This window comes from Pocillopora verrucosa, chromosome 7 (genome assembly GCF_036669915.1).
Source record: "Pocillopora verrucosa isolate sample1 chromosome 7, ASM3666991v2, whole genome shotgun sequence".
Taxonomy (NCBI): Eukaryota; Metazoa; Cnidaria; class Anthozoa; order Scleractinia; family Pocilloporidae; genus Pocillopora; species Pocillopora verrucosa.
In genome coordinates, this window is record NC_089318.1 from 20860796 (window position 1) to 20885667 (window position 24872).

At 38.1% G+C, this 24872-nt stretch overlaps 1 protein-coding gene, 1 long non-coding RNA gene and 1 pseudogene across 2 annotated transcripts in view; 1 reads left to right on the forward strand and 2 right to left on the reverse strand.

Annotated features, from left to right (window-relative positions):
* LOC131796209 (collectin-12) overlaps nt 1-24872 on the reverse strand; it is a 91208-nt gene that overhangs the window by 26337 nt on the left and 39999 nt on the right. The window lies entirely within an intron of this gene.
* LOC136282719 (uncharacterized) lies at nt 696-15649 on the forward strand (annotated as a pseudogene).
* LOC131799340 (uncharacterized) lies at nt 15873-21353 on the reverse strand. The gene is made up of 3 exons (XR_009341379.2): nt 20946-21353; nt 18397-18483; nt 15873-16609 (listed from the first exon to the last, which is right to left on the reverse strand). It is a non-coding gene; the product is annotated as an uncharacterized lncRNA (long non-coding RNA).

The following is a 24872-nucleotide window of genomic DNA, read 5'->3' on the forward strand; positions in this document are numbered from 1 at the left end:
TCCGAACTAGCTGTCTGGTCTCCTTCCGATCTTAAAATGGTTTGGAGGGAACAAGGAGCTTCGTTGCAAATAACTTGATTCCGCTTTCGTTTTTGTGAAGTTAAACTAAGATATTTCGATGTTAAGGACTTCAAAACGTAGCAGAACAGAATAGATAAGTAACAGATTAAGGTGGAGTTGTTTGCAAATGACCTAACAGCCCTTCTAGGAAATAAATCTAACAAGGTTTCTGGATAACACCGATCGATCTGCTAGCGATTTTGTATCAATTATGACAAAACAGAGTTACGTTTCTTAGTTCTGTCATAATATTTAACCATTTCAATGAACTTGTCAGGAAAATCAAGGCTATGCCCCTTAATGTACAAGTATTGCGGACTTTCATCTGCTGGGTGGCATCACAAAAAATATGTCTTTACAAACATATGATGGTGTTGTTTCTATATCACATTGTATCACTTAGGTCAAAATAATTTTAATGAAAGAAATTTGGGTTTTTGGAATGTAACTAAAGTGTTATAAAATTTGGATATGCTTTTGTCACCCGTACAAAACCTGCCAGAAACACGACAGGTAAGAATTTCACTTTATTGAGGTAACTACGATGACTCAACTGATTCTTATAGCAGTTGTCAGTAGCATCACCTGCCTCAGTTCATTATTGTAGTCGCGCGCAGTTGGTGGCATTTCGAAAAGAAACCGATTAGACTGTGTAAAGTAAAGAATCGGAACCAAGGAGTAAACGAATTTTCATGAATCCTTCCAAGAAGCTGTTGGGGTTTCTTTTTCTCGCAATCTTGCATTTGACAAGTGGACAAGGTCAGTTTCTAGCTTCGTTTCTATGAATGAAAAAAAGTGTTCATTCGTCATTCAAATTCTAGGTGTTGGTGGTCTCTTTTAAATCAGTGGTAAGGTATCTGAAGCATCAACGTTTTAGGCTAGGAATCATCCCAAGAAGTTGATTTTTCTTTTTTTGAGAAGTCATTGCTTAAGTTTGCTTAGCTTTATCTTTTGAATTCGAGTCCTTATTTCTCTTAAATTTCCCACATTTTTCAATCTGAACACGTTCATCTATAGTGTTTATGTACACAGAAAAAAGAGTAAAATGGGAAAAAAAAGGAAAGTGGCTCACCAAGTAAGAAAAGAAAGAAAAAAAAACTTAGCAATGTTTTAATTTTCTTAGTGCAGCCAATATCATTCCTAATTAGTTATTCTTTTAGTCTCTTTATCTCCTCTACCTGCCTAAAGAAGTCGCTGGAGAAACATTCCAATATCTTAAATAATACGTCATAAGTTATCATAGCAATCGTTATGATGGTTCCTAAACCAATCGGTTTCGCCATGCGTATAGATTTCGATGAATTTTGATTTTAGTGTGTAACACGTAGAAGTAAATTCAAATAAAAACAATCACAAAAGTCACACAATATACGATAGAAAGAAATGGCAAACAACAGGACGGAAAGAGGACCATAAAAAACTTACATTGTTACGGCCACAGAAAAGACCAAGATTGATACTGCTATTGCAAAACTGCTAGGCCAAAAAAAAAGAAAATGGAAAGGACGACCGAAAAAAGCGGTACGTTACTGAAATACGCCTAGCGCGAAAACGAGAAAACGGGCATACTGCTAAAAATGCGGCGACAGGGTGACAATTAAATGACGAAAAAGGCGCTAACGAAACAATAAGTATAAACGTTGGCTAATTACAGGGTGAAAAGACTAAAATAATGAACTTTAAACACGCATTGAATCCAACACGAAAAAAAATGTCGGACTTAGAACTTACAGAAAGGATGTAAAATTTATTGTTGCTAGAATGCTTGCTGATAGAAGAGATTAAAATTAAATATTTTGTAAGAAAAGGACTGAACGGCGTTTCTAACATTTATTGTGTACAAGAGACCACGAAGTTTTCAAGTCAAGGTGTGTTTCGGTAGTCGAGCTAAAGAGCGACTTTCTGTATGAACTGTGTAGCATCTAAATTAAGATTCGTGGATTAGAGTGTTATAGTCCAGAGTCGGTTTAAAGATATTTTATTACAGTTTCAAGTGCATTGTTTCTTAAAAACAGTTGTGTTTATATGTTATAGATGAAGGATGTGCGAAATTGACGTATGGGGATCAATCTTTTGACGGGACAGTAAAATACTCTCCAATGAATTGGTTTGAGACGCCGGCAGTCGTTAAACTTGAAGCTGGTAATGAATTTATCAAATATATATATAGTTGTTGTCATATATACATATTATTATCGTATTGAGTCTATGAGAAAAAAAGGTGAAAACGAGCAGTTCCTGAAGCAAGGAAGAGACAGACCGAGACAAGATTAGCTTTAATTTTACGTAATATTCCAGGGTTTGTTCAGTGAGAGAGTGGGATATGTCTCCTGGACAAGGAGACTAGTGATCATTTATCACTTTGCAGGGGGGGGGGGACGGATTTTCGGGGATCATGTTATTTCAGTAGGAGGTCAGTTGTCGTCAATGGAGTATAAGGGGAGGGGGGTGACAAAAAACTTGACTTCCAATTAATTGCCAATGAGGTGGGATCATAAGAATATTACAGAGCTTTGAGGGGGGATCAGTTAAAAATTTTATCGTGACACAACTAAAAATCTTCCACCCCAGACAATAAATAATGACTGGTTCCTCATGTCTACTAGACCAATAAGAATGAAAATTTAGCAAAAACAAGAGAATATCAACAGTTGATTTCTCTAAGCAAAAACCCGGTCTACTTACAAAATTAACTCGATACGTTGCCCTAACTACTTATTTTGAACTCTCTCATTAGCGTGTTCGGGCGAGGAAGCACTTGGGCTAGAGAGCGGTCTCATTACTGATCAGCAGATTACCGCTTCATCCTCCTGGGGTAAGGCAACCGGTGAACAGAACGCCCGACTAAACCACCAAGCCGCCCGAGGTAAAAAAAGCGCTTGGTCAGCGGGAAGCAATGATCTCAATCAGTGGCTTCAAATCGATTTCGGACGAAATGTGAAAATAACAAAGCTTGCGACTCAGGGACGTAATGACTACGGTAACCAATGGGTGAAAAGTTATACTTTCGCTTACAGCGCGGATGGCAGTAACGTTTTTCAGGCCTATCAAGAGAATGAAGTGGATAAGGTGCAGTGGTGTCCTTCATGTTGCAGCTTACGTAGCGAGGGCTCTAAGGAGCTTTGGAATGTTTATGTAATTTTTATTTAGTTTTAATAATGAGGGTCACATTTCACAAGACATATCGCCATTTCGTGTCTGCTTATCTCTATTTTAAATTTGTGTCTGCATGTGTAACACATCTGGCTTATCATTGATTCTCAGCCATATGTAAATATAGCTGACGTTTTCATTCGAATTGTTTAGCAATTCTAATTAGCGGCCTTCCCCGCGCTTCTAGTCGTTCATCAGTAAGTCAGCCAGTCTCACTCTCCTCCCTAAAAACAGCTGTGAATGGTTTTGAGAGCTGAAATTTGAGGTTCTATGGCGCTGGAATCTCCGTAAAATATCACCAACGGTGCATGCATCGATCTTTGTTGAAATTCGCTAAGGTTTTTTTTTTCTTTGCCAGCGATTGTCTTTGCGGACGTAATCTGAATTCCTTGTTAAGTCGCATGAATTGTTCCTTTTATTTTCCAGGTTTTTACTGGTAATGCAGATCAGAACACCGTGGTTACCCATGTCTTGTTGCAACCAATCATAGCTCGATATGTCCAAATAAAACCAAAAACATGGAATGAACATATTTCCATGAGGGCCGAGTTTTACGGCTGTATTCTCTCAGGTAAGAGAACGGTCAACGGTCATTATTTAAGGGGGGGGGGGGGGGAAGAGAGATAGGAAGGAGAGGGGGGTTGGAAGCAGGTGGTTGTGTGATCATCAAATTTACCTGATTTCCCCCTCCCCAAGGCTCTATAATATCGTTATGATCCTCTCTCGTTGGCAGTCGATTTTTTGTAATCCCCCTTCATTATGTTGGCGACGAATGATCCCCCCTTCCTACCCCCTTAAAACCACGCGATCCCCCCAAATTACTCCGCGCCCCTCCTCCCTAAGGTGATTAATAATCCTTATTAATGATAAGATAAATAACGAGGAATTTTTCCATGGTACATGGTTATCATCAACAATCTTAGACAGTACCTTGATCTATTTACACATTTTTTTAATACCTTGAAACAAATCACAGACCGTTATCAAGTACTTGGTCGGAATGTCCACATGGATTACGTTCAAGAGCATCTTCGTACAAAAAGAGAAGTAACCTTTGGACAGACCCAGGAGCGAGCCAATAGAATTGAGCTTGAAATTCTAACTGATACTGTATATGTTAAGGTAGGTACTTTTACAGTTAACTTTAAGGGAAGGGATAAGGGAAATTTGTTTTCTCAGTGATACCCATTCGTTTGTTCCCAAGAACCTTTCGTACTCATTCGATTCGTACTAAATTCAGACGATTTTTTCCCAGTTTTTTTCAATTCGTATCCGTCCAAAATTCAGTGGCGATAAAAACCTAGAAGATCTCAAGAACAAATGTTGATTGTTGCGCATGACCCGTTAGTAAAGAGACAACCGGAGAAAACACAAAGTTTTTTTGTGCATACTTGTAATCTTCTTAACGATAACCACTAAATTAAAATTACTGCCCAGCTCGATGTAAGGGTGTCATATAAAAACTGGACACCCCACAAATAAAACTTCTTCAACGCAGATTATATTGCAACTGATTGCAGTATTTGACATCAGAAACCCACCATACTTTCAAGTAAAGTGGATTCAGAAACATACTCAACATAGAAAACGAACATAAATTAATATGTTTTACGAAACGAAAAAGTGGAAACCGTTTCAATCAGTAAAACTGAACCCCTATGTTTCCGAGACCTCTACGAATTACAGTTGAATGAAGAAAAATATTGTAGGAATCGAGGCCATTTAATTGACCGTTGAGATCGCTTTTTATTAGTTTTGGTTTCTGACACTGAATCGAAAAAGCGTTTCCGTCCAGAATGTCCAATAGAGCTCAAACAAAAATAAGAAACAGTATTTTTACAAATTAAACTACATTGACGTGCCTCAGGGCGGTTTCGATTTATATGTAAAGAATTACTCTGCTTGTTTCCTACAGGGTTACGTGGATCTGCGTGGTATTAAAAGATTGACAATATTCAGCCGAAAGATGGTCTTTTCGAAAGACAGTCAATTGGACCTCAGAGCTCCCAAACTAGTGCAAAATTTTAACATTCTGTCTCCTGGTTCCGATGGAGCTGATGGGAAGCATGGAGTTCATGGTCCAACAGGTGAGTTAAGGGCTGCCGGAAATTCAAGGCCATGATCTTCTGCCCTTTTTTGTATGTGGCTTGTGGGTCAGGACCAAATGTCATTAGTGTGCTGGTCGAGAGGTACCAAATCCCGAGGTTTACTCTCTAGAAATAGGCTTATAGGGATGTACTGCTAGATGGGATCGCACTTTCACGACAGGGTTGAGTGTAATGGGGTTACTATTTCAACAGAGTCACTAGAATGGGGTCACAAATTGTCGCAATTTTGGGTTATGCAACGCGATTTTTTTACAATATTTCTTTTTTTAAATTTGTTTTTGATAGTCACAGTCTACGCGAAAATGATTGCTGGCTATGTAAATATTATAACAAGTGGCGGAAATGGAAACCCGGGGCAAAATGGCGCGAATGGAAGAAAGGCAGCCGACAGCATGCATAAGGTATATTATTTATAGATATGCATGATATAGAAAAACTAAGGGAAAGTCATTATTTATCGCCTGGAGGAGACTGAGGGGGTAAGAGAGGGCAGAGGATTTCGGAAGGGGGGGATAAGAATAGAAGAGCTTGTGGGGGATCAGGTAAATGTTATCGAGTCAAAACCAACTCGTCCAGCCCCCTCCCCCCTCCCCCCTCCCCCACCCAGGCGATGAATAACGACAGGTCCCCTACTTATGATAATTCGTCAGGCTACGAAGCTTTCATCATGAAAAAAATGAAACAAATTGTTAACTTTGAGAATTGCTATTAATGATTTAACGGATATTTACTCTAACAGTGGAGTTTTTGTTTTCCGATTTTCAATCGGTACTTTTTCTAACTTTACTATTCAAACAGCAACCGGACAGGACAAACTCTGACTGCGAAGCAGGTAAAACAGGGACTGGCTGCACTAGTCACATTCCGGGGAGACCAGGTAAATCAGGCGGAAATGGAGCTAATGGTGGAGACGGTGGGAAATCAGGTAAAACTGAAACTTTCATAATTTAATTTAAAATTCCCACCATAAAAGAGTAAATTAATTTTTTCTCTTGAGTTTCCAAAGATTAACCTATTTGTCCAAAAATTGTCAATTGTTATTGACAATTTTTGGACAGTTAGGGTTAGTTCCTTTCCCGACGCCGCAACTACGCGCGGTTGGGAGTAAGTTTCTTAAGAAATTGTGGTGCTGCGTCAGTTTGGGGATTAACAAGATAATTTGGTTTTATCAACTGAGTTGATAATGGAAATTGGTCACCGCAAAGAATTTCTAAAGCTGACGTTTCGAACGTTCGTCCTTTTTCAGAGGGAATTATGAACAGCTAATTCTTGAAACGTTAGCTTTAGAAATTCTTTACGGTGGCCAATTTCCATTTTCAATTCAGTTGATACAAAGAGAATAATACATGGCGCGCGTCGAGATAAAGTTTCTCTATGAGTATTCAAACACGAGAAGAGAAATTCCATATCTACAAGGATATAAACACAATAGCCTTTTACTGACAAGAAAATTCAACTTTATATTAATGAATGAAAATAAAAGGATCGACAATCCCCGAAGAAAAATCGTTAATTGCGTTGGCGCTAAGGCTCAAAATGAGAAAATGTGTTGAAACACTTCAAAAACAAACAATGGGTGTAATTTTCAAGACACAAAATTCTCATTTACTAACTTGGTCCCTACCGACAGAATAAACCTTTAAGTAAACGGCCCAAATCGGCGTGTGGAAAATCTTCCAGTTGTCGACTTTCCTTCTCAGCCGCGAGAAATGCCATCACCAAGGCCACTGAAAACGTAACTTTTGATTTTTATTTCCGTATTTTGGTTTTCTTCCCCTTATAGAAAAGTTTGAACGTCATTGTCTGTAAGCGATACGGATTCTTCATTAATCAACCTGAATGCGTGGTGCGAAAGGCGAGCGACGTGTTGGCAGCTGATTGGGCATGTCAAATACTCAAGAAAAAAACACGATATTTTTTCACGTGTGTTGTTACGGCTTTTCTCAAGGCTGGAAATCCTTGTATAACCTAGTTTATATGATAAAACCAAATTATCCACATAAAAATTGGTTCGGCGTGCGTTTGATGAGATGTAGTGAACACACCGGAGGTTTGGAGAGTACGAAAGATGTGTAACAGTTGGCTGCTCTTCGAGCAATTGATTCCAGCCTCTTAGGTACTCTCCAATGCAATCTTATCAAGTGCTTCATATCTAGATTAATACGCAGCTGATATGTGAACTAATTCTTTCATTGCATTTTCCATGCAGCAGTGAAATATGTCTAATATGGTAATTCCCCTGCCATACACACGCACGTTCTTACTGTACCCCGCGTACAATGGAAACCTGAGGCACTCGTGCTGTTGACTTTGATTACTTGTACACGAACTGACTGTGTTATAAACAGCGGTAATCACCATTTAATTGCACTGCATTTACTTATGTCCCTCACCTGTTTATTTATTAAACTTAACAACAGGAAATGGTGGTGATGCAGGCCATCAAACTCTTCATGTTTTGAAAGTGAGAGGAAAAATCGAATTAACATCTTGTCGTGGGACTGGAGCGCAGCCGGCAATAAACGGATTAGGAGGAGCTGGTGAGGACTCAGAAATTCTTCATTAATAAAATTTTGCACAAGGAAACAATTATCTGCCACCTTTTTTTTTTTCTTTTTTTTTCCTATCACTATGATAGAATAAATATCATTGGTCGGACGAAACACCACGAATAAACCTATATCCCGATTCTTTGTAAGGCAGTGACACATTCTAGATCTGCTATCAATACTTCATCGGATCAGGAAGAAGCTTGGCTCACAATATGAGTTTATTAAGAAAAGTTAAAAACGCTACGACGACGCGAAAACTAAATTAAGCAAAAACGAAAACCACGAACAAAGGCAGTTACATAATAATTTATAATCCTAGCGTCGACAAGTTGTTATTCTAATTGTCGCACGACGTATGCTACTTGGTGTCACTCTTTGTCGATAACTCCAAATAAAACGAGTGACGCGACTAATAGACATTGCCTTCGTTTTTCTATGACGCTATACTTAGCTTTTTCAATAATCGTGTTTTAACAAGCGAAATACAGTCAAGAGAAGGTATGATCCTCAAAAATTAGCTGCAATCAGTCAGAAAAGAAGGGTGAGAAATTCAGGCTTAGACTGGACTGGAATCCGTGCCTCTCAAGTGCATGTTGGGAGAGGGGCAAAGTTTAGAGGATCCTTTATGCCTGCAAAGGAATCTGATGAGGCTGGATTGAAAGTAGATTGATGACCAATTGATGGATAGGCGGATCACCTTGCAGAGGTATCAAAAGAGCAACGAATAGTTTGATTAACTGACAGAAATTGTTGTTTTCAGGTGGTTTAGGAGGACGTGGTGGCCGCGGAATAAACTGTAGGAAGAGGTTTATGTTATGCGTATTCCCATCTATTTACTGTAGACATTATTGGTGTGAATCATCCGGACAAACTGGCGAGGCCGCTCGCGGAGTAACTGGAAGAAGCGGAAGCAACGGACAAGGTTTTTATTTGTTTATTTATTTATTCTTTAATTAAATTTAAGACGGTCTTTCACTTCCTTAAAATGGAACAAGGTTCCCAAGTTATGGCTCCCCTCCCCTTTCCGGCATGAAAATCTTGGAATATCAGAATATAGTCTCGTACGGAATGTGTTTGCCAAGAACGAGAAAGGAAGGGAGAGAGCACTTTGTTGGTCTTTTTTCAAAGAATTCTGTCAATTATTTTAACATGTGAGAAAAGAGTAAAGCGCTGTTTCAAGTTTAAGCGTTCCCCTTCTTCCTATCTAAACTTGTGGTGTTTGTTCGGGAAATAAAACTGAAATGAAATGTTTTCAGGTCTTGTGTTCAACAACACTGCAATGGGAAGGGAAAGGGAAGGAAGGTTCCTTCCAAATATCGTCATTTGTAGGGCAATACTAGAACACTAGCTTCTGTCTAAAGTTTATGCTTCAAATGCATATTAATCACCTTTCAATTTTGTTACGATTTTATTTTCAAGAACTCGTAGCAAAAGGCTCCAATGGTCAGGTGGAAAGTTCTTATCTTCAGAAATTTAGTTTGGGTACAAAGCAATTGAAAACGTATCCTCTGCAGTTAATAAAGATGATGACAAGATATGGTGAAGACCTTCTCTGGGCCAACGATGTCAAAAAAAGCGACGCTGTGTTCAAATTTGTTGTAAAATTGTCAAATGGCAAACCTGGAGCGTCTGAATTGAGAAGAGGTTCGGCATTTTGGAATATATTTTCGTTTAATGTACTACATTAAAAGAAACTACAGAAAAGATATTTGCTGATAACTCAATTTTCGAAAGACGTTATCCCAGCCCGGTGATAAATACGTATATTTCACAAATATATTCCATGGTGCCGTACGTTTGCACAGTAATATAAAACGGATGACCTTAAAATGTGATAAGAACAAAAAAGTATGACTGGAGGTACAGCCTGAAAAAGGTGAATAGTTATCAGAAAATCTAAGGAATTAATCTGCGTAGAAGATGATATGTAAGTCTCTCATTGCGAGTTTGAAGCGGCACGCAAGCAGTTATTAACTCCCTTGCTTATCATTTGTTTGGAATATTTCTTAGTGGCAAAGAGAAGACTGGCTTTTATGAACAAAGTAGGATATGACAGATTTGGAAAGAACCAGCTGTTTGCACCTATTATCAAATGGGAGGCCTTCAAGAAACAGGTCGAAGTAATCAAAGATCGTGCGGAAACGTTTGAGAACGCTTACAATGATATCAAAGAATCGATTAAACGGCATGATGACGTTAAGACAATAGTAAAGGCACTACCACAGGTTGCCAGACTTCAAGTTGTAAAGCAAAAGAACAGACTAGAAGAGGCCAGACGAGTAGCAGTGAGCGAAAAGGGAGCATATGTGTTGGTAAGTGTCGAAACCTCCTTGTCGAATATGTACCGATCTCTTAGTGAGAGGGTACCAACCTGTGAAACTGAGATCTCTAACTGGTCTTCTCTCTTACATTTTTCTAAGATGAATAATGCTGTACCTGCGATCTTCACTTGAAACACTCTGAATCAAAATACTTTCGTAAGCGAATGTTGTCAACGTCGGCATTGCATACGGCGTCCTGTCGTTCTCTAAAACTTTTATTTCAAAGGAAAACAACTAATGAACAGATATTCTGCCCTGACCAGATGCCTCGACTCTACACGTGGGATTATAGCTTTGAAATAGGGTGGAGCTTAGTCCTTTAGCCTTTTGTTGGAAAACCAAAGGCCTTACGGAAAACGCGCTGGTCGGGCGGCGAGGTCTGGGTTCAAGACAAAGCTGGTCAATCTTGATGAAAACATTTCATTTTAAAAGTACTTCTCTCCACCAAATAGCACCAGTGAAGTATTAGCGAAGCCGGACGTATTGATGAAGGGCAATCTGCAATGACGTAGCATCCAGTCCATTGGGCGTGGCATTACCCCTAGTTGCTTCACGCTACGCAGTGCTGGATAAACTCCTGCTATCCGACTTGAACTTCCTTGGTTTACTTCAGTCTTTTACAAATTAATAAATAAAGGGGTTAAGTTTCCAAAGAAACTGTGGCGCTGTGTCGGTGGGACAGTAAAACAGGGTAATTAAGAGTTAATAATGTAAATTGGTCATCGTAAAGAGTTTTAAAGATAAACAATTTAACTCCATTCTCTCTCGTCATAAAATTATACCAGTTTATCTTAACTTTATGAAATGTTATAAGTTGCAGTATTGTGAAGGCTGCTTTCACCATACTGACAAGAGCGAATTTGAAATAAGCTCTTTTTCCGGTTGGGGAAATAATGAATACGCAGGGGAACCAAGCCGTGTACATGTGATTGCTTTTGAGCGACGTTTTCTCTGAAAAACAACGTAAACAACGATAAGCGACCGAAAATAATACTTGATTTTTATTAGCTTATTCTAATTGTTCTTGCCCTAATATTGCAATTTTTTTGTCTCCTCTTCGTTGCACTAGGCTATTGGTGAGCTGGAGGCAAGCATGAAGAGTAATCTGCTGGAAGCAAAAGCGATGCTTCCAGACGTGTACGAAAAAGCAAAGTTTAACAGCGACGACTTATTTGTCATTCTTGAAGGAATAACAGGATTCTTTAGTGGTGCAATGGGAAAAGATCCTTTCGCAGCCCTTGGATCAGCCCTCGGGGTTATTGGGCACTTTGCTGGCAAATGTGACCTTGGCAAACTTCAGGGTAATTTGGATAAAGTAGAAAAATGGTTGAAATTTGGAAAGGACTATGCTGCCCTGAAAGACTCAAGTGAATTGGATTTTGACAAAATGGATGTGGCTGCTGTACCTGAAGTAATGCAGGTAAACATGGATATGCTGCATCTCCAACATCTAATGTTTGTGTTTCTTAATAGCTTGTTGTTTGGTTGTTTGTTTGCTTATGTGCTGATTTAATCGTTGAGTTTTATTTGCTTTGTCTTTCTTTTTACCCTTTTGCCTGTTTTGTTTTTTGTTTGTCTCTCGGACTCTCAGTGTGTGTGTTTGTCTGTGCACCTCTTTCTTCGACCCTAGCTTTATTGCTGTTTCCCAAGTTATATCCAGCTCATGATATATATATATATATTTTTTACCTTCTTATAAAAAGGCTAATCTGGAAATGAACAAAGAGGGACTTGCAGCGGACCTTGTTTGCCTTCTGGATGAGAGGTCAAAACCCCGAAACTCGGCAAAGTTTCAAGAACAGATCGAACGATTTTTATCGCTGGTGCAGCAAGAATCGATCTCATAGCAAAGGTCATGGACTTGGATAACGAAATCGGTGGACATAACTTTGACATTCCGAACTTAGAAGAGACAGCAAATGAAATCGAAAGCCTTGGTAACTCTGGTGGTAAGGACCTTTGTGATTATACATCGCATCCATGCTACCTCTTTTTATAACAATGATATTTGCGCAATGATCGCACGCATGGTCGTGCACATGCACAAGGACATGTTTGGCTATACATTCTGGCCAAAATGTCCCATCAAGTTAAGCTTGAAGGCCACGTCGCTTCACGCTTTCCCTGTTGATGATCCTCTCTCCTTAAATAAGCAGGAAAACGAATATTAAACGTGACAGGTTCGTTTTCCAGATTCATTCAACTTACAACCGCTGTTTTTAATAATTCTGTTTAATTAGCAAAATGGTGCATTTGTATTTTACAAAAAGCAAAGGCCTAATAATAGTATATTTTCTTTTCAGATTCTCCCATCGCTGAAAGCACACAGCAGATGTTTCTGGATGGTTTACTTACTTCCTATCAGCAGATAGAAACAGGATTTGCCCAACAATTGTACCAGTTGTACAAAGGTTTCGAGTTTCGCTCTCTATGGGTTGTTCAGGAAAAATTAGCAGAATTCGAACGACGAGCGGTGTTAGCCGCGCAGGGAACAGGAAATCTCAAAGGGGTTTTAGAGCTTACAAAAGCACTTCAAGAAATCGATAATATCGAAAATAAGGGACAGCAATGCTTCACAAAATTTCGCCACACAGTCACCACGCATAAATGGACATTTGACAGTGCTAAAGACAACGTGGTATGTGGAGTATTTCTTTTATCTTTGTTACAGTAAAATATTTGTTGTTTTTTGCAGTTTTTAATGTTGCTGTTTATGCTTTTTTAACTGTTTCCTTTTTTTCCCTTTTTTTTTTTTTTTAATTCTCCGTTCGGTAGTTCATTCGGTTATTGGTTGTTTAGCCCCTTCGGATTCAGTCAAAACCTCGTTAAAAACAAATTTCATTTCCTTTATTCGACTTTTTAATTTTTAACTTTGTCTTTCTGAGAAAACTTTGCCAGCTCTCTTTTTGGCTAGCTATCTTTTTTCGATTGTTGCTGTGGGAGATATTTATATGCTAGTTCAGACATTTCTATTGAAGCAATCTCTGGATTAAATGTCATCTTTGAGAGCTATAAAACTGTTTATTTATAGTTCTTCTTCGTTTATTGTAGATGTTCGACGAACTTCAAAAGGGCACTACGAGGTTTTCTTTGAAAATTTCAGATAGCTGCGATCTCTGTTATAACGTCCGCCTTTTGAAGGTAATAACTAGGCTCAAATAAATTTTGCTAACATATCTCTGGCCATAATGTCATAATAATAATTATATACAGTTTATAATCTCTTCAGTAACACACATGGCTCTCAAACACTCCTAAATTTAGTTATTAAATGGAGCATAATGAAAAAACATAAGCAAAATTTTGGGCATGATGCTCTCCTTTCAGGGGTGACTCTCAAAAGCTTAATGGCGAATTGTGAGCAAACTGTTCTTATGGTATTTCAAAGTTGTTATTCTCGTAACGACTCTGTTATACTCCATTCAGACCAGGAAAATATAGTTAGTTTAACCGTGTTAAACTGTATTTATAACTGAATGAAAATCAGAGACAGACACCTGAAAAACCAGATTTTCCATGTAGTTTATTTGGTCAGAAACACGCATTTTCAGTGCACTTAATTTGAAGTCGGCAAACATCGGTTTAAGGAACTCTTAATGAAAAACAGTGTAAAGCCGTGATTTAACAAAACAAATTTTAAAACATGTTGAAGCCTTGGTGCGAATGGAGAATTTGAAAGATAACGTTCAGTCTAAGTTTTCTAACTGTCTGTAAGATTTAAGTTATGTTCACACTAATCTGTATGATTTTTTGCTTTGTTTTGTTTTCTGTTTTCGTCTTCTCTTTTTCAGATGTACGTTGAGCTAGAAGGTGACGAATCTCAACGCGGTGATTACCCATCGAGTGTTTATCTTAAATTAAGACATCTCAGTGGCTCTTACTTTAGAGATGGCGACGGGAATGTCAGGGAATTCCGGCAGCCTTTAGGATCATGGCGGACATTAGAATTCGACCGATTTGCAATCACTAATACCGAAGGATGCAACAAAGAAAAAGCAAAAGGAAACAGTGAGTAATGATAAGGCTAACATCACATTGTATTTCACGAAAGCCCTTCTTCCAGGCGTCACGCAACGCTATCATCAAGGCGTGACATCCTACAGAACGGAGATTAGACTCTGACCAAACCAATACGTTCTCGCTCTTCGAAGCATACTTTTGGTAAACGGTGACGAAAACGGAGCGTGGAGCGTTTTGAAAAAACGCCTCTATTATAACCTAGATAAGTCTGTGCATAGTAGACATCCGGTTTCAAATTATTTGTAAAATATTTTTTTCCCAAATTTTCAGAGGATTCTCTCTTCTGTATGGGCAGGGACGATAACCGCTTTCAACCGATGTGCTGCCATTATCTCAGCGGTTCCCCGTGTGATGACACACTCCTTGGAGCAGAAGAATGCCGGAGTCCATTTGGAACCTACGAAATGACCATGCCGATTGACAGCAAAACTCCCTGTAAAGCCAGTGGCTCGCGCATAACACACGAAAACTGCAAGGAATTTGATGTAAGCTTAAGTTATTAGATTTGACTGAGAAGTTTTTGGGTATCCGAAAGTATAGACAATCCCCAAGTGTTCCAGGCTTGCAATTTTCCACAAGCGTTAATTCACCATTGCAGAGAAAAACTAATATTTTAATGTCAAATTTCGCGTTTTACTTGTCTAAATTAAAGTACTTTTCAGCTGTAAAAAAAGGTTCTTCCTTCATATCCATTTTGCCTATTTTTATTGGATTTTTTCCGATCCGTTTTTTAAAAGCAATGAGATGTGACTAAAGCCAAGAGAATATTTTGTCTGATGCTTAGGAAGGAAATTGGAGCAAACAATTGCATTGTAAAACTTCGTAGATGCCATGTACATAGGAAACAATCTTTTTTTCAGCCTTATCCTTTACCCTCCATTTTCAAACAAATAATTGTTAATTTTTCCCGGAATGAGATTGGAGTACTGGCTACCTGTCATAGCCACAAGGGTCATAAATTAGAGCCGTGTACCAAATTATGTCAAAATCGAATGTGATCGTGCATGCAGTCCAAACGTTAAACGGATAAAATGAACGGAAAGATAACTGATGCCTACAATATTTAAGGGTTGCGATTTATCTAACTGTTTCCTCTGTTAAACATCAGCGTTCAGTGTTCACAAAAATGAACGTGTGGATTCAGTATCTGTACTGGACTGGTGAGTACCCAACAGGTCCAGACGACCCAAGATGCAGCAAGTTTCAGGACCCAGACTCCGAGGCTGAGCATGTTCCCATAACCTTTAACCATGAAGCGTCAGGTGATATTGAATCATAAAAAAAAAAAAGATTAATAAAAATATAGAGAAAAAAAGACATAATAAACGTAGCATAAGATTGCAATCACCGTGATTTAAATCAGAATTGGAAGTGGCACTTACTAGCTTAAAGCAATGGAACAGGAAAAAAAAAAGTAATTTCAAAACAATTGCCTTTGTTTGAAACTTATTGCATATACGCAGGGAGGAAGGTATAATTAGTTGAACAGGGCTAATGGTTTGGGCGCTGCATGAGCTCAGGTTACAGAAAGGTTCGGTTCATGTGGTCAACGGACATTCCCAGTAATGCATGACGCACTGAATAGAAGCTAGGGCGTCCATGATGACCATAACAGTTGCAGTAGTAGAGCAACTAATTATTCTTAGATGGGTCTATTTCGGTCGAGAGCAGATAAAGCTGAGCATAGTCTGTTGTGCATGAGACACCAACTATCTTCGTACCCTGGAATAAAAAGTAAAGTTGGATTGTAAGACTGATTAAAGGGGAAATACATATTCAACCGGTCATGTTTATTTTCATCACATTTCTTATATTTTTCATCCATTCCTTTCTTTTCTTTTCTTTTTTTGCTTTATGAAGAATTTTTTTTTTTGTTAAGGAGAGAAATAAACTGAAATGAAGAAGCTCGACCTAAGTTTACATTCAACGTACTTGCAGAGTCCAATCATGTAAGCATGTATGATTCAATGTTGGCATTTTGCGTCAGTTATATTTAAGGACTCAGGAATTCATCTGCGTTAAGATTAGGCAAAGAAGTTGGACAACCAGCCCTAAACACTTTGTCATCAATGATAGTTTTGAATCTCCTTTTTTTAAATTTACTTACACTTGGTTCACCCAGGATAACAGTTGGGATCAGTAAACTGTTGCTGGTGATTGGGGCTTGCCTTCCAGTCAATTTCTTGGTCTTGTGTTCACACTGGGAGAAGATTCCTGCCCCGTTGGGTCCCTGTGGCCCTAGTGGTCCTTGTGAACCGTTTATACCCTGTGAACCTATTACCCCCTAAATACCCTTTGTTCCATTAAATCCTCGTGGTCCAGCTGGTCCAACAGGTCCTTGCCTATTAAAACCGCGTTGTCCGACGGGGCCTTGGAGCTCACTCACATTTTCTAGCTGAAAAATACACATATATCTCCATTAAAAGTACTTTTTGATGGTATACATGCATTTTATCACATTTAATAAGCCATTTCAAAAGGGCATTATTGACAGGGTGATCCTCGTTGAGACAACGACGACCACAATAAGAATAATATGAAAAATCGAAAACAAAGATGGGAAAGTCCTCATAACTTCTGATAGAAAATTATGTTCCATATCATCTTGAGGGAACCTTTAGGATTCAGAGCACTCATTTACTGAGAGGTAGTTTATTTACGGTTACGGATTGCCTCATCATGCTTTGCATTTTAATTTGGCTGACTGAGTATTTGCACCATAACCTTCTACAAGAAAAAAAAATATAATTGATAGTAATATTATGGTACTATAACCCTCTTAATCTGACCACCGGGAGTCTCGCCATCCCATGATGATCACTTTGAACAGGCAATCATTGTCATTTAAGGGTGTCCTTATAGTGTCCACAGGGAAAAGAGCAAATGTGATCTTGAAGGTTCTTTTTTAACTCGTAAATTGCGCGCATGCGCAAGAGCGAGTTGTAGATATAATGTGGAGAATGGCACTCGCTCGCTCGATTGGTCGATTCCTGTAAACTTTTTTTCGACTTAAGGCTTTTGAGTGCATTTGATAGTTTTTGGTGAGCAATAAACGAACGAAATGGCGACCTTTGTTGCTAAGAATAGTGGTGAGGTGAAAAAGAAGCCAATGATAATCTTAAAAGGGTTTTTTTTTGGTTCGTTTTAGTTTCAACAAGCGGCGCCAGCGACTGGCAGGCATGCAAGGATTCACACTGAAATAACAGATCAACCTTCGCTTTTCACAAAATTGTAATTTACAATCCTTGAACTTGAAAACAATCCGAAGATTCATTGAAAATATCATTTACTGCGAAGCGCTCGAAGTTTACAGATGTGCAAAAGCTTTTTCTGTTATGGCGTGAGACTGAGGAAAAAATCGATCATTACGTTTCGTATCGTGTGTTTTTCCTGTGTGAAGCAACAAAAGATGCCGGCGACTGACGAAATTACAAGTTAACACGAAAATCAAATAACACCTAAACAAACAATTTTAGCTACCGATTTTCAGTGAATTCTTAAGGAACAATTTTCTTTTAAGTTTCAAGACAATTTGAAGATTCAAAATAAATATTACGTACTAAAATGCGAAAGTTATACACCACAAAATTGATAAATAGGCCTGAAATGAAATTCTATCTTGTTCTTGATTATACGTTGCCTAGCACGTGACTAAAATCTACCCAGGCGGAGATCCAAAATGACGGTGGCAGTCTTGGCTTAGTTATATCACTCAAAACTCGTTCCCGTTTGTCTCATTTAATAAAGAGGGAATCGTTAATGTTTCATTAAGACAGTATTGCCTTGATCTTCTAATATTTACAATGATAGACAGTAAATTTCACTTTCCACCCACATTTACTTCCAACCTTTTCTTTTGAACCAGAAACAAAAATGATATACGTTTAAAACACGACATCACCCACCCTTGTCAAATGTAATAGCATGATCATTTCAATTGTAATGCCTTCTTATCCCAACTTTACTTTGTTTATTTGCTACATTAGCGAACACTGAACTACTGCTCGTACTCTAGATATGACAATCAACCACAAAATTACCTAACATTAAACTACGTGTCAATTCACGAGTTTGCTCACAGAGCACTTTGATTTCTTTTTGCACCAGAAATAGATCGATCGTGGTTTTGCCACGCTTTCTTTAAGGTTCCCTAGAAGTGATCAAAGAATCATAGTTTGATACCTTCAAGGATATAGTGATGTTGATAACGTCAATCAGATTCCTGATGATGGCATCTTCTTGGAAAAGTCTTTCTGTGCTGCTGTTTAGCTTTTGAAAGACAAAAACGACACAAGAATCATGGTTTAACCGAACGGACATGTTTTACTATCGATTGGGTCTTCAGTATTGCACCGGCGGCTGCTTACTTGAATAAAATAATTCTGGTGACTAACCGATTTGAGGTTCGTCTAGTAAGTCATAGACCGATTTTTTGCGCTCGGATTTATGGCCCAGACACGAGGGTTATAAATCCGAGCGCAAAATATAGAAACGACTGCGATCTTAGTAAAATATTTATTATATCTTTGCGTTCAAATGGAGGGGGAGGATTTCATTTTAAACAAATTTTTAATTTAGCAGTCCTTACAGTGTGCGTACTTACTGAGTGAAGTTATAAGAGATTCTCAATTGGGTGAACCGTTGTAACTAGCCGTACAACAGCAAAATAATTTCGCCGTTAGTGGTACAAAATTGCCGGAAAAACTTTAACCTTTAGTCGTAAAAGTCAATAATTTTTCCTATCTTCAATGCCATTTCGGACTAACTGTTGGCAGTAAAATGGCAAAAATTTTAACTATAAGCTGTAAAAGCTGTCACGCCATTGAGACCCTCTTGTAACAACATTCATATTTGATCCACATGTGAATAAGAATCAACTTACATTAGTTCTGACCAGATCAGGGGATTCTGTATATAATATCAAGTACACTAGCTATGGTTGGAAAATGATAACAGTCCTTTTTACAAAACAAGCGCACATTGAACTTTGCCATTAACCTCCAGGGCCCAGTTGTATAAAGGGTGGATAACGCTATCCAACAGATAAATCGCTATCCAGCGGATAAGTGATAGCAAAACGTATAGCATTATCCACCGGATAAAGATTTATCCAGTGGATAGCGTTATCCGATCTTCCAACAACCGGGGCCAGATCATTTCGATTCGACTTAAGCCCGGCACTGAGTCATAGACTTTAAAAATGCAGTAGTTCTTAATTACTTAGAGCTATTTTTTTAATTTCAGTCTTAAGAACGCAGGTAATTAGATTCTTTGAAGAGAAAACTCGACTTTAAGTATAATTCTTCCACTGATCCGACCGCAAACGCCGCCATCGGTCTTGTAACCACTACGCCGTGATGTTTGCTAAAATCATTAACGGAATGAGCCAGATTTGCATAAAAAAAAGAGACGATTAGAGTCAATGTCATGCAAGTTTTTTTTATCTTCATTATCATTTTTCTTTGGTTCACACTGTTCAGATTTATCCAGAAAAGGCAGACCAAGAGGTGGGGCCTGAATTTAGGTCCTATCTGCTCACATTGGCTTGAGTTTTCAACTTTCTGACTTTATTAATTTACTTCTCAGTAAATCAGGTAAATAATTCATATTTTTTTTATTATGTCAGTAATTAAAGCTGCCATTAGCATTTACTAAGGATGTTCTTTCAGATCTCTATGAGTATTGTTCGAACTTTCACACCCAAGACCGGAATGCCACTTTGTACGATCTTAATACATGACAATCTGATATATGCTTTCCATTTCTTTGTTGCTAAGTGCTATGTATTTAACGTTATCTGTATGAATAATATATTTTGCTATTCTCGCAGCTTCTCTTTTTGACAGTGTATTAAAGTTTGTAGTCACGGTATAAATAAGTGGGAAGATGATATAATTTGCACGAATCATTTAATTATTTCTAGATACCTTCATCTATTTTAGTTAAGTTACCTAAATTAGAGCATAGACACTCGCTACCTTAGAGTAGTAGGATCAAAGTTTAAACTACATCATTTGACTAGAGAGATAAAACCTTAAAAAAAAATTGGTCACAAATTTTTGGTACAAGATGCAAATCGTTTCTGCTTGTGCATAGACTAAACTCAAGCACTGGCCCCGGTATTTTGAAGGGTTGATAACGCTATCCACTGAATTAATCTCTTTCTTGTAGACAGCATCGTACGTTTTGTGAACACTTATCCACTGGATAGCGATTTATCCATCGGATAGCGTTATCCTCTCTTTGAACAATTGGACCCTGAAGTTTAAAATGCATAATGTGACTGCTACCGTGTATGTCTGCTTTCGAAATTGTTTATGAGGAATTCATCCCCACTGAAGTCTAAATGAACGTTCTCTGAATCTTACCGATTTTCTGTATGAAGAGTTACGGGCAAAAATTTCTACGCATGCATTGGCAAGACTTTAAGACAGATCACGAAAACTGACTGGTTTATGAATTTAAATGCAAGCTATCATTATTAAAATAAAAAATGACTGTACAAATGAACGTTCAAGCAAGACCATATGTTTTAGTAGCCCGTCTCTAATTACTATACGCAAATACATTTTTTTGATTAAAAAAAAAATTCTATAATGCTATTTAGCTTAACTCCAAACCAGATGAAGAATGCTTCAAATACAGAAAACACTTAAACCTGAAATTTCGACAATCACAGGAATGAGACATGCAGCTCATACGGCTTTTAGGCAAGAAAATAATGTGCTAACCTTCGTTTACAGGACAGCTACAACCCTTCAATACTCCTCCAACGAATATCATAAGGATCATCACAAATATTACGAAAGACACCAAGCACACAAGAGTCAAGAGGGTCAACTGTGACCGGTTTGATCGCACAGGAGGTTTCCTCTTGCCTTGTGCTTTACTCTCATATTGTGCCTGGCGAGAATTCCTCGTTCCAGTAGGAGCAGTGACTTCCGCGCGGTACGGCAATGGACGCGAAAAATTCGAAGGCGATGGTGGAATGCTGTTTTCGTAAATCCAATCGTCGAAAGTTGGGTTAACAAACATCGGTCCTTCATGAACATCCATTGCAAACCTGTTTTTGTTTCAAGTTTCAGTCACAATGTCGGCTGATGTGGTTTTCCTTAAGAACTATTCCTTTTTTTGCTGAACATGCATTTTAGGTCGATAGATGCACCCGAAACAACGTTTCATTAATCTTAAACGTTACGCTGTCTATGACCCCATGTGTACTTTACTTGTTTGTGTAATCTCATTAACAAGAAAAAATTGCTTTGTGATGCTTTGCATGCCATTTCGTGTTGATCCCAGTTAAGCTCACTAATACTTGTGTGCCTCCATAAATGTACGTCAAAAGTATTGATTTGGCTCGTTTTTATAAGATTTTGTGGATTAACTTGTTAACTTAATGCACTCATAAAATTTTTTTACGGCGGCAATTGCTTATCAAACACATTAAGGTCAAACGCAGAGATGAGGAAAGGAAGCTTAAGATTTAAAACGTGACAGCAAAAAGTTCATCGTAAGCCAATGTCGAAATAGGTAGCTGTTTTCCGACAGGCCTTACAAACTTTAATTAACCAAAAGAGCGGCTTTTGTACGGTCTTTACTCTGTTGAAATCATTGGAACATTTGGCTTTCCTGACTATTGATGACCGGTACACACAGCTGAATTCCAGCGCTGGAAATTTTTTCGTCTCGCACAAAAATATTTCGAAGCTATTTAACGGAAAGTGAAAAGTCTAAAAGCCTTAATACCCAATTATACTAGTTCATTTCTTTATTTAGCTGCCAGACGAGTACAGAAGTAAAAGCTAGAAACTGCGATGTGAATTATATTTAGTCAAGCAACTGCTGGATCGGTTCAACTTAAAAAACAATAGGTGCAAAACCTCTAATACTCATACTGATCTGAGTGGTTCTCATCATCATGACCAATAAAGCCTTCGACCCCATCCATGTTACTCCCAGGAGTGACCAAAAAATAAAATTCGAAAACAGCCTTTTAAATATTTTATTGAAATGCTATAAACAAAAAGAAGAATATTCAACAATTGAATGTCGTGGATATTGTTAGATTGTTCGCCAAGTTTCTATAATTACATAGTAAGATAATTACAAAGTTTGTAGGACAGTGCGAAGAATCGATGTTTAGACTTTGGGAATGAGGGTATGGTTTTGATGTTTTAAGGAAAATTATTCGCCTCTCTGCCATTTTTTCGTCTCCGCCACTTTTTAATTTATCATTATGGAGAGACCGGATCACCATTTACAGGCGTTTATTAATGACTGCAAATCAAGTCTTGAGCTATATGAAAGATCATTTTGTACTCAACGTTTTCATAAGTTTTCATACAACAGAAATATAGAGCACAATTTATGATGGTTGTCGGACTGAGTGGCGAGACTAATTGGGTATGTTGTAACAAGAGTGATTTTAAAAAAATTCACAGCTACAATCAAGTCTGGGAAAGTAAATTCGTTTGAATACTCTCACTATATGATATTTACAAAACATTTCTCTTTCTAAGAGAGAAGAACACCAGGTGAAAACGCAACTGCATCTTTAATTTCGATAAATGAAAAAGAACATCAGTTTCATTAACTACTGACATTTTGCATTTTTTTTGCTTATTTAGCAAGTATCGCCCGACCCCATCCTGAAGTACAATGCATTTTCTTCGTCACATAAGGTAATAGATGGCGTGTCACTTTTATGTTGTTAAGGGACATAACCAATAATGCATAAAGCATTGAATACTTTTGATTGTCCCAACACTTCCTTGATTTCCATAGCACTCACAGCGGTACACTTGGTTGTTTGTAGATGGAGCAATCTCAGCTTCCAAGATATACAGTTGGGCGAAGTCTGTTGAGCATGTGACACCAACTATTCTTTTATCCTGTATAATGGTTGAAAAAGGGAGATAAAACAAAATCATATCTAAATGATGTCATGCTGGTATGCTGTTGAGCGTACTTCGTAAAGCACTTTTCTCTTCATTTTCATTTGAGGAATGGCTGCGTGGAACAGAACTGCTCGGATAGGCGAGCCTTTATCTATGAATGTGACGTTTTCTTGTTCAAAAAGCATTATTGTTTGATATAATTCAGCTTTTGCTAACAACACAATTGAAATTTTGCATCTATCTTTTGTTTTGTATTTCTTTTTACAGTAATATTGGATTTTATCATCGAATTAAATTCATCATCACGCTTTTGAGATATGCGTGATGAGATTTTTTATCTATTTTTTTTCACATTGTCGAGTTTATAAGGTCTCGTATTTCATTTTACTTACAGTTGGTTCAGTTAGGATGACTTTAGTTGCAGCTGGAAGAGTGTTGCCTTGGAAAGCAGTCTGGGATCCTGTGTCCGTGCTAGTCATGAACTCACATTGTGAAAAGTCTCCTTCTCCAGGGGGTCCTGAGGGTCCCGCGGCTCCTTGGAGTCCATCTGATCCCGGTGACCCTTGTGATTCGTTAGAACCCTGTGGACCTATCACCCCCTGGGGACCCTGTGTTCCATTGAATCCCTGAGGTCCGGCTGGTTCAACCGGTCCTTGAGAGCCGTTAAAACCGCGTGGTCCAACGGGGCCCTGTAGCTTACTCACATTCTCTACCTGGAAGAGAAACATAAGAATTTAACTCCATAATTTAACAAACAAGCTAAAACAAACACACAAGCCAGAAAAGAAAAAAAACAAAACAAAAAGGAAAAACGCCAAAAAAAAAAAATAATAAATAGGGAAATAAAAAAATAAAAAATAAATTAAAAAAAAAAAAAGAGAGAGAGAGAAAAAGACTCTGATATAAAAAAAAAGATTATTTCGGTAACTTCTAATACCTTCAAAGACAAAGTTGCGTTGATGTCGTTAATAAGGGATTTTATGCTGACGTCTTCTTGATCAAGTCTTTCGGTGGTGCTGTTGAGCTGTTTAACATAACGATTCAGATTACAAGTGCAATAAGTATGCAACCTTCCAAATTGCAATGCTACGGTGTGGGATTTTGAGGCGTTTTAAGTACTGCCCGGTATCATACGAGTTTGGTCGACTGGACTTTGATTCAGTTGTCGTATATGTTCCGAATCAACAAATATAGCCTACGATGGTTGATTGCTGTATGTACGATTCATGAACTAGGACTAAAATCTTAACGATATTTACCCTCTCCTTAGGGTTAGTCTCTAGCATGAAGAACTGACCAAGTCGTGCTTCGTTTTAGTTGTCTCATTATTGTACGTTCAAGTACCCGACGCAAGCTAAAGGTTACATCAAACTCAAGGAATGTTGGATTTCTTTCGACACCCACTCAAAAACCGTTTTCACAAGAATTAATCATTTCCACCATGGGTAGGTAAATGACTCAAGGTCGGCTCATGAAAAATCGTGATTTCTTTATATTTAAAAATTGCAAAGGATAACGCTTTCTCTCACCCAAAGGTCTGCACTTGCAATCCTTGAAGCTAATTCGTCCTTCGTTGAGTTCACCGTTTTCTCTAAGTTATTGAGCCCGTTATTCACCTGCGGTAAAAACACAATTGAGCATGATCAGAGCTAAAGTGTGATTTACATTTTTACACCAATTCAAGTTTTTTTTTGCCACCATTCTGTTGTGGAATATTTTAAAGCTAGGATTGTTGACGTCTGTTTGTTCAGGTGAACAGTT